Source organism: Rousettus aegyptiacus, unplaced genomic scaffold, assembly GCF_014176215.1.
Source record: "Rousettus aegyptiacus isolate mRouAeg1 unplaced genomic scaffold, mRouAeg1.p scaffold_m13_p_5, whole genome shotgun sequence".
NCBI classification, from domain to species: Eukaryota; Metazoa; Chordata; class Mammalia; order Chiroptera; family Pteropodidae; genus Rousettus; species Rousettus aegyptiacus.
The window spans coordinates 6,649,268-6,656,018 of record NW_023416308.1 but is presented as its reverse complement, the minus strand read 5'-3'; positions in this window follow the sequence as shown (position 1 = coordinate 6,656,018).

The following is a 6,751-nucleotide window of genomic DNA, read 5'->3' as shown; positions in this document are numbered from 1 at the left end:
TTTTTTTATTTCGAGATCATTGCAGATTCGCCTGCAGTTCAAGAAAAAACGGCGAGAGATTTCATGTCTCTTCCGCCCAATTTCTCCCATGGGTGACGCCTCGCACAACTGTGACGCACTGTGATCACCAAGGGGTTGACTTGGACGCGGTGTGCCGACCCGATTCAGACCTCACCACTCTGAGCCGCGCTCATTTGCGTGACTGTGCGTGTTTGCTTCTACGCGGTTTTGTCACATGAGACTCCTGTGATCACCACGGAAAGGGGGAAGGGGGTCCCATTCATGGTGACAGAAAGAGACTTGACTCTGGGTGGAGAACACACGGTGCAATATTACAGAATTGTACGCTTCGAACTTACATAATTTTATTAACCAAAGTCGCCCCAATAAATTTAATAAAATTTTAAAAAGACACAAAACGTTCGCCTCGAAGATCTCTCCTGCGACACTTTAACAGCCACAGCCACCTCCCTCCGGCCTCTCTAACCCCTGGCAACCAACCCTTCCTCTCTCTCTCTGCCCGGTTTGTCCCCTCAAGGATGTTATGTAATTGGAATTGTATAGTATGTAAGCTTTTGAGAGTGGCTTTTTTTCACTCAGCATAATTCCCTTGAGATGTTCCAGCGTTTGTTCATTTTGATTACTAAGTAGAATTCCACAGTATGGATAGGCCACAGTTGGTTTAATCATTCAGGTTGAAGGACGTTTTGGGTTGTGTCCAGTTTTTGGCTATTACGAATAAAGCCACTCCGAAGATTCGTGTTCTGGATTTTGTGTGAACATAAGTTGTTATTTCTCTGGTATATCAGATGCCCACTAGAGAAATTGCTGGGTCCTATGGTACATGCATGCCTAGTTCTTTCTTTTTTTTTTTTTTAATCGCCATATTCCTTGCCAGAGTGGCTGTACCATGTCACACTCCCACCAACAATGGGTAAGTGATCCGGTTTTTCTGCATAGTTGCTATTCTCTTGTTTTTGTTTTTGTTTTTTTTTTTTAGCCATTCTGATAGGTGTGCCGTGGTATCTCGTTGTGGTTTTGCCCTGCATTTCTTTAATGGCTACTGATGATTGCCATCTTCTTTGTGTTAATTTGCCAACTGTATATTCTCGTCGGCAAAATATCTGTTCATGTCTGTTACCGATGTTCTAATTGGGTTGCCTTTTTCCCCCCACTACTGCTGAGTTTTAAGATTTTTTTTTCTATATTCTAGATACATGTCTATGTGTCTCAGGTAATCCTCTATTGTAGTGGTCCCCAACCTTGTTGGCACCAGAGACCGGTGCCCCTATGAGAATCTAAGGCCTGAGGATCTGAGGCGGAGCGGAGGCGGCGATGCTGGCCCTGAGGGGCGGCTGCAGGTACAGATGAAGCTTCGCCCACCCGCCAGTCACTCGCCTCCCACCGTGCGGCCCGGTTCCTAACAGGCCACGGACTGGTACCAGTTCGCAGCCCAGGGTTGGGGACCCCGGCTCTATTGGATATTTATTTTCTCCCAGTCTGTAGCTTGTCTCTTAATCCTCTTCACATGGCCTTTTGCAAGGCAAGTTTTAAATGTGGATGAGGTCCGATACGCCACCTTTGCCTTTGTGGGTTGTGTTTTTGGTGTTAAGTCTAAGTTGGGATGTGCACTCGGGCCATCTGGATGTAGAGTCTGCCCCCTTAACCACAGCACCCCAGAAGCAGCTGAGCTCTTCTCGGGTCTTTCCCGCCTCAGGCCCATTCCCTTCCTTCCCTCCGCAGAGGATGCCATCATCTTAAAACCAGTATGCGTCCTTCCCTTCTTAATTTCCTTTTAGAGGGTTGTTTTTTTTTTTTTTTTTTTTTTTGGTAAGTGTTTATTGAGCATCTACTATGTCCCAGGTGCTGTGTGAGGATATAGCAGTGGATAAGACAAGACCTGCCCTTATGAAGTTGCAGGCTGATGGGGAGGCCAAATGAATTAAATAGCCCTGCAAATATGTCATTGCACGCTGATAGAGTTAGGAGGAGAGGCGTAGAGTGGAAGGACAGGGCCTTCTAGAGGAAGTGACATGTGAACCCAGACCTGAAGGACGAGGAGGGGTGATTAGAGGAGAGGGAGAGTATTCCAAGTAGCGGGGAAAGAGCTTGTGCAAAGGCCCCGAGGCAGGATGATGGGGCTCCTCCTGGAAAAGAACAAAGGTCTATAGGTTGGTGTGCAGAATTGAAGGATGAGGGGGTAGGTCAGGACCGGATAGGGCCAAGGAGTGGCCAGAACTGTGCTACCAGTGACAGGAAGGGAATGTAGGCGCAGAGGAGGGTAGGTGACTCCTCCAAGAACACGAGGCTGAGAAGCGATGGGCCCTGGTGTTTGTTTATATACGGACAACCCGACCCATCCCTGCTCTGGAACTGGTTACGGCAGAGAGGAGAGCGGAGGAGAAGGGCCCTAAACAACCTGTCTTCATAGCTAATGCACCTAGGCCTCAGGATTCCTCTCTGTTAAATGGGGCACTGGTTCCGAGTCCTCTCGGGGCTCCCCAGCCTCCCATCTATCTCTGTCCCCACGTCTTGGGGGATGGGTTGGGCGGGGCTGCTTAGTAACAGGAGGACACGGCTTCTCAGCTGGCCTCGCCCTTGGCCACAAACGCAAGGGCAATATCCACTGGAAATATCCACTGTCCCCAGCCCCAGCCCCAAGCCTCAGGCTTCAGTGGCTTCCCCCTTCCTGCTTCTCCATTCGAAGGCGGGGTGTATGTACGGTTGGGGGGGCACTTTGGGGAGTAGCGCCGAGGAAGGAGGAAGTGGGGTGTGGACTGGCAGACACCTTGTGTTTCAGGCTGTGGTAGGAGGGGACTTACCACACCGCTTCCTTGCTTCCTTCCTGGGCAGCTGGCCGGCAGGAGGGGCTTCTGGAATTCGTGTCCACTCCTCCCACTGCCACCGCCTGTCTCATGTGGCTTCCCGCCCAGACTCGTGCCCAGTGATCACAAATGGGGCTTTGTGTTCCCAAGACAAAGAACGTATTCCTTACCCCAACCTGGCCAGGGCTGGTCTGGCTTGCCCTGATCTTGGCCTCAGAAGGTGCCATTTCCAGGAGGAGGCACTGAGGCGTAGAGATGGACGGGTCTGTCCGGCCGGGGGAGGGATCTGCCTCCTGGTTTGGGGGGTGGGTGGTGGTGGCGGAGTGGGAGGTGTAGGTTGGTAATGATTAAGCTGCAGACCTAGGCACTGAGGGGAGAAAGGAAGTGAAAACTGATCATGAGTGCTATCGCAACGAGAGAGGCCAGATTCTAGCCCTTGAGGGGAACTGAATTCTACTTAACCCGGCAGAGTGTGTTTTGAGTCTTCCTTACGTGCCAAGTGGCGTGGGAGGCGCGGCATGAATCAGACATTGTCCCTGACATTTAGGAGATAAGACGAGCATGTAAATCACCACAAAACAAGGGGACGGGAGACTAAGGTCACGGAGCGGTGCCAGTGCGGGGGGGGGGGGGGGCGGGCGCGTGATCGTCTCTGCCTTCCTAGCCACCATCCAGGGCTTCCTGAAGGCTGGGAGCTGAGCAAGGGCAGCGGTGCCTTCAGAAGCTGGAGGAGGCGCGGACGATTTTTCGATGATAGAAGAAGCACCTGCCACGATGTCAAGGAAAGCCTTCCGGCCCCGGCTCTCCCCCTTGGCTGCTTTACATCTTCACGGCACGTTCTCCCTCCTGCCGAGAGGACACTCGTCACCGCGCATTGCTCTCACCTGCTTCCCCACTTTACCAAGCGCCCACGAGAGCAGGGCTGGGCTGCCCTGTGCCTCATGCATCTCTGCTGCCTGGGACATAGTAGGCGCTCAGAACATATTTGTTGGATAAAAGAAAAGAATATTAGATTTGCGTACACATATACAGGATCGTGCTAGTTATATGGTTGTAGATACTGAGTTTTTCCCACCACCTGAGGCGGGGGTGGGGGATTCTCTTCTTATTTCATTTATTTATTTTTTTAGCATTTCCCCTATCATTAGAGAGTCTCTCAGATTATCCTTTTTAATGGCTATATAGTATTCCATCACCTTGATAGCACATCGTCTGTACTTTATTTCATCTCACCCTTCCCCATCTTTATTCAACTGCATCTGTAGGGCTTAAACAAGAAAATACGTAGGAAAAGGAACATAAAGAAACTCGTAGAGCAAAGGCGGTGTGGGGTGGGTGGGATATGAGTAAAACCCTGAATGTTGAAATCAGGAGTGGCGCCTGGGGGGCCTTGTGCCCAGTGGTGTGTTGTTAAACTGAATCTCCGAAAAAATATATGATCTTCGTATCTGCCAATTTCCATGGTGTAAATTCTCCTGCCGTGGTTGATTTTCAGGTCCCAACGTGGCGTTGCCGAACATGGACTCGGAAAGGCAGGGACAGACACAGCCGGCTCTCACGCACCGGAAGGACCGGCGTCCGCTCAGCCCTCCCCGTTGCTTCGTGTGTGTGAGTTCTCCCAGGACTCTGGGCCCGGCATCGCAGACCAAGGGGAGGACTCAGTCCTGGGCAGTGAGGCCCAATCTTGGGATCTCGGAATCAGATCTCTCGGCTGGGTGCAAACTCCCAGATTCCCTCAGGTCGGTCAGCCACCCAGAGCTGCACTGGCCACCGATGTGTGGCCACTCCGTCCACCCCTGGAATTCAGGGCTGGGCCCGGTGCTCCACCCCAGGCTCAGAGCTCAGTCACCAAAGTGGGGGGCTCTGTGTCAGGCACAGCGGTGGATTTAGGACACCCCATGATGACCACGCCGCTTACTGAGCATGTGCTGTACGCCAGGCTATGTTAAACCTCTGACATTTATTTCCTCTCATCCTCACACTCGGCCTATGATGCGGGCGCTATTATTATTCCCAGTTGACAGACGAGAAAACAGGCACTGAGAGGGTAACCCACTTACCTGAGAACATCCAGCTCCCAAGTGTAGGTGCCAGGATTCAACCCAGGTCGTCTGGATGCTAAAACCTCTGCTTGTAAATCCAAGCTCAGCATCCCCTCCTGCTTAATTAAGCCTTTATGAAGCACCTGCTGTGTGCATCTCACAGTGCTAGACTATGTAGGGAGTTGGTAAGGAGATGTGCGTAGGTTTGTCTTCAAGGAGCTTAGAGGAAGGGGAAGGGGAGGAGGTTAACCATTTCTTGAGCACCAACTATGGGCCAGGAGTGATGCCAGGTGCTTTACACTGCCGTCTTGATTAATTCTCACAGCCTCGCGAGAAAGGTGACAGCTTTTCCTACATGACAGCCCAGGCCCGGGTGCTCGTGAGCCTGCCCTCCGCTCTCTTAGGTGGGTGGCTTTCAGCAGGTCACACTCCTTCTCTGGGCCACCTTTCCCCCTTTGGTCCCTTGACAGGAGGTATCCTGGGAGACCTCAAACCCTCTGCCAGTTTCAGGTCAAAGCATCTCAGAACAACAGGAAGTGGCCAGGCCATTCGGAAAGTTTGGGGACTGTGGCCACAGCTCCAGGCAAATTGTAGGGTCAGACGCCGGATATTGGACAGGTGACAGAGCTGGCTCCCTGGAGGCCTGGGGAGGGGTGTCCAGGAATGTGACTTCCTGCTCAGATCCAGAAGACTGGCTGATATGGCTGGTGATAGTTTGGCTCCTATCCCAGGTGGCCCTGGAACTAGGCTCCCCAGGTTCCATCGGGGGTCCTCAGGGGCCGGATAGCCTACCTGAGGTCTCTGTAAGATCTCAGAAGGAAAAGGTTCAGCCAAAAGCTCCCACTTAGGTTGGGGGCAGGACACCTGTCTTGGAGTAGCAGTCACCGGGCAAGTACCATTTTCCCTTGGTGAGGATCCGGGGTGACAGATAATGATTATGGGTGGTGCTTTAACTGCTCCCTTGGGGCTGCCCCTGTTTTGGGATTCAACTCGAGATCGCTCCTCATCCCCCTCTGAAGGATATTGCAATACTTCTAAGGCTTGGGGCTGGCCCGTTTCCCAGATTGGGTAACTGAGGCCCAGTCTTTGGAAGCTGGAGGCCAGCTGGGGTGCTGGTGGGAAGTCAAGCAGGGAGATTGGGAAGCAGATCACTGGGCTACACCTGTGGCTGGGCTACTCCCGGTTCTGCAGGTCTGGGCTTCAGCTCCCAAACTCTTTCGGCAGGTGCCTTCCCATTGATGCCCAGCCCTGGGCTGCCCGGAGTGACTCAGGCTGGTTACCAGCTCTTCTAAGAACTCTTAGGCAGGTAAACAACAAACTCACCGGGAAAAATAGTGTGTGTAAGTATCTGTCGTGGGGCGGGCCCTTCCGGTCATGTTATCTCACTTTAAACTTGAAAAATGTCCAAACCTGGAGCTGCAGGAGCAGAGAAAAAGGGAAGAAAAACCTCTGCCTAGAGTGGGCAGGCATCCTAGAAGACTTCTGGGAAGAGGTGGCATTCGAGCTACACCTTGAAGGACGAAAATAACATCAAACACTTTCCGAAGCTTCTTATGTGCCTGTCACTGTTCTGAGACCTGAATCTGCTTTATCTTTTCCAGTTATCTCAAACTCCTGTGTGTGAGATAGCATGTTCTTCCACTGAACAGATGAGAAAATCAAACAAGGCACAGAGAGGCTGACTTGACCAAGATCACTCAGCCGCCGAGGGAGGGAGTCAGCATTCGAACTCAGGAAGGCAAACCAATTACTGACTGAGATCTCCCGCTAGTTACTTACCCGCTCTGAACCTGTTCTCTTTATCCGTTAAACGTGGCCAAGAGTACCTAGCTCATAGGGTTATATTGTGAGGACGAAGACGAGATAGTCCCCGAAAACCCGTTG